Source organism: Chiloscyllium punctatum, chromosome 36, assembly GCF_047496795.1.
Source record: "Chiloscyllium punctatum isolate Juve2018m chromosome 36, sChiPun1.3, whole genome shotgun sequence".
NCBI classification, from domain to species: Eukaryota; Metazoa; Chordata; class Chondrichthyes; order Orectolobiformes; family Hemiscylliidae; genus Chiloscyllium; species Chiloscyllium punctatum.
Genome location: NC_092774.1, coordinates 70,499,563 through 70,503,760, shown reverse-complemented (window position 1 = coordinate 70,503,760; position 4,198 = coordinate 70,499,563).

Here is a 4,198-nt window from a genome sequence, read left to right as displayed (position 1 = left end):
CACTTCAGTTCCACTCATAGACGCCGACCAGATGTTCCAATCTGGCCCAGTCCCAAGTTCCAGCATTTGCTCCATATTCCTCTAAATCCGAACTATTCATCTAGACACCTTTTAAATGTTGTAATTGTACCCCCCTCCACCACTACCTCTGGCTGCTCATTCCATACACGCTCTACCTTCTGCATGAAAACGTTGCCCCTTAGTTCCTTTTTAAATCTTTCCCCCTCTCATCTTAAACTTATACCTTCTAGTTTTGGACTCCTCCATCTTGGGGGAAAAGACCTTGGCTATTCGCCCTATCCATGATTTATTAAACCTCTCAGGTCACTCCTCAGCCACCTCCACTCCAGGGAGAACAGCCTCAGCCGAGTCAACTTCTGCCTATAGCTCAAATCTGGCAGCATCCTTGTAAATCTTTTCTGAACCCTTTAAAGTTTCACAACATCCTACCAAGAGGAAGGATGCTGGAATTGTACACTTATTCCAAAAATGGCCTAAACATTCTCCTGTACAGCCACAACATGACCTCTCAAATCCTATACTCAATACTCTGACTAATAAAGGAAAGTATACCAAACATCATCTTCACTATCCTATCTACCTGCAACTCCACTTTCAAGAAACTGTGAACCTGGTCTCCAAGGTCTCTTTGTTCAACAACACTCCCTAGAACCTGACCATTAAGTGTAGATGTGCTGCTCTGATTTGTTTTTCCAAAATGCAGCACCTCGCATTCATCTAAATTAAACTTCATCTGCCACTCCTCAGCCCACTGGCACATCTGATCAAGATCCCATTGTAATCTGAGGTAACTTTCCTCGTTGTTCACTACACCTCTAATTTTGGTGTCATCAGTAAACCTACTAACTGTACATCCTATGTTCACATCCAAGTCATTTGCATAAAAAATATAGAAAGGAGTGGACCGAGCATCAATCCTTGTGACACTCACTGGTCATAAGCCTCCAATCTGAAAAACAACTCGCCACCACCACCTTCTACCTTTTGAGCCAGTTCTGTATCCAAATGGCTAGTTCTCTCTGTATTCCATAAGATCTAACCTTGCTGACCAGTCTCCCTTGGGGAACTTTGTCGAATGCCTTACTGAAGTCCATATAGATCAAGTCCATTGATCTGCCCTCATCACTTTTCTTTGTTACTTCTTCAAGCACTCAATCAAGTTTTTGAGACATGATTTCCCACGCACAAAGCCATGGCGACTATCCCTAATCAGTCCTTGCCTTTCCAAATATGTGTAAATCCTGTCTCTCAGGTTTCACTCCAACAACCTGTCCACCACCGATGGCAGGTTCCCTGGCTTTTCCCTATCACCTTTCTTAAATAGTGGTACCACGTTGACCAACCTCCAGTTTTCCGGCACCTCTCCTGTGACTATCAATGATGCAAATATCTCAGCAAGGGGCCCAACAATCACTTCCCGTAGCCTCCCACAGAGTTCTCAGGTACACCTGATCAGGTTCTGGAGATTTATCCACCTTTGTGTTTCAGGACATCCAGCATCACCTCCTCTGTAATATGGACATTTTTAAAGATGTTATGATCTATTTCCCTACATTCTATATTTTTCATGTCCTTCTCCAGAGTAAACATTGATGCAAAATACTTGTTTAGTATCTCCTCCATCTCCTGTAGTTCCACACATTGGCTGCCTTACTCATCTTTGATGTGCCCTATTCTCTCCCTTGTGACCCTTTTGTCCTTAATGTATTTGTAAAAACTCTTTGGATTCTCCTTAACCCTATTTGCCAAAGTTATCTTGTGTCTAGTTTTTGCCCTCCTGATTTCCCTTTTAAGTATACTCCTATTACCTTTATACTCTTCTAAGGATTCACTCAATCTATCCTGTCTATACCTGACATATGCTTCCTTCTTTTTCTTTACCAAACATTCAATTTCTCCAGTCATCCAACATTCCCTACACCTTTCACCCTAACAGGAATATACTGTCTCTGGACTCTCATTATCTCATTTCTGAGGCTTCCCATTTTCCAGCCGTCTCTTTACTTGCAAACATCTGCCCCCAAACAGCTTTTAAAAGTTCTTGCCTATTACTGTCAAAGTGAGACATTCTCCAATTTAGAATTTCAATTTTTAGATCTGGTCTATCCTTTTCCATCACTATTTTAAAATTGATAGAATTATGGTTGCTGGCCCCAAAGTGCACCCCTACTGACACGTCAGTCAGCTGTCCTGCCTTATTTCCCAAGAGTAGGTCAAGTTTTGCACCTTCTCCATTGGTATATCCACATACTAAATCAGAAATCTTTCTTGAACACGCTCAACAAATTCCTCTCCATCTAAACCCTTAAACCTATGGCAGTCCTGGTCTATGGTTGGAAAGTTAAATCCCCTACCATAACCATATAAGGGGAAATGAGTTTAAAGCTGGGCACAATCCTCCAGGTGCAGTTTCAGCAATGCTATGTTTGGTTGCAGCAACACTTTCCTCCCATTATATTCTATTCCTTTAGTGATAAAAGCGAAAGCTGTATTCACTTTCTTTATTATCTACTGTACCTGCATGCTTGTTTTCTGTGACTCATTAATGAGGATACCCAGATCTCTCTGCACCAGATCATCCCAAACCTTCTATTAGATAATAGATTGCTTTGCTGTTTTTGTTTTGACCAAAATGCATGACCTCACACTTATCCACATTAAAATCCATCTGCCACATTTTGTCCTACTCTCCTAACCTATCTCGATCCATTTGAATGGTTCATGTTTCCTCATTGCAATTTACCATCATGCCTATTTTTGTGTCATCCACAAACTTGGCAAATGAGCCTTTTATACATGTATCCAAGTCACTAATGTAGATTGTAAATAGCTGGGATCCAAGGACACAACCCTGTGGCACCTGACTAGTTACATCTTGCCATTCAGAAAAAGAGCCATCAATTTGGACTGTCTGTCTTTTGCCCATCAGCCAGTCACCTATCCAAGCTGATAACTCAGCCCATATCGCATATGATCTAACCTTGTGAATTAACGCTTTGAGTGGCACTTTAGGAAATTCCTTCTGAAAAGCCAGATCTATTACATCTACAGGATCCCTATTATCGACTTGTTACATTGATGAAGAACTTAGTTAAATCTGATTTGCCCATCATAAAACCATGCTGACTCTGATGGATAGAGTTTTGACTTTTCAAATGTCCTGATATTGCTTCCTTGATAATTTACTCTAACACCTTCCCAACAACAGATGTGAAACTAACTGGTCTGCAATTTCCCACATATTGCCTGCCTCCCTTTCTGAATACAGGCATTACATTAGCATTTTTTCCAATCCACTGGAACCAGAGGATCCTAAGATATAGGAGCAGAAACTAAGTCATTCAATCATGGCTGAAACGTTTCTCAGCTCCATTCTCCCGTTTTCTCCCCATAACCTTTGATCCAAGTTATCAGCTTGGATAGGTGACTGGCTGATGGGCAGAAGACAGACAGTCCGAATTGATGGCTTTTTTTTCTGAATGGCAAGATGTAACTAGTCCGGTGCCACAGGGTTGGGTCCTTGGACCTCAACTATTTACAATCTACATTAGGGACTTGGATACACGTATAAAAGGCTCATTTGCCAAATTTGTGGATGACACATAAATAGGCGTGATGGTAAATTGCAATGAGGAAACATGAACCATTCAAATGGATCGAGATAGGTTAGGAGAGTGGGCCAAAATGTGACAATCAAGAACCTACCTATCTCTCTATTAAATAAACTCAATGAATCTTTCTCATGTCCAGGGAATTTTGGAATATTGTAACTAATGTATCCACAATCTCCACTGCCACTTCCTTTAGTACCCTAGGATGTAGGCCATCAGGACTAGGGGAGTTGTTTGCCCTCAATCCTAATAGTGTACCTATCGACGTTGATGTGACTTTGACTTGCTCGTTCCAATCCGAATGGTACTGCTGTCCTCCAACGTGAAAACTGAGGAAAAGTATTGATTTAGCAGCTCTGTCATTTCAGTGTTCCCCTTATTAACTCACCTGTTTCACCTTCCAAGGAACCAACATTTACTTTAGCGACTCTGTTCCCTTTGGCACAACAACAGAAGCTTTTGATATTTTATACTCGGCTTCTTTAGTAATTTACCTTCCCTATTTCTATTCATTTTTTAAAACCCCTTTGTTTGTGTCTGGAAGTTTCCCGATGTTTCAGCCTTCC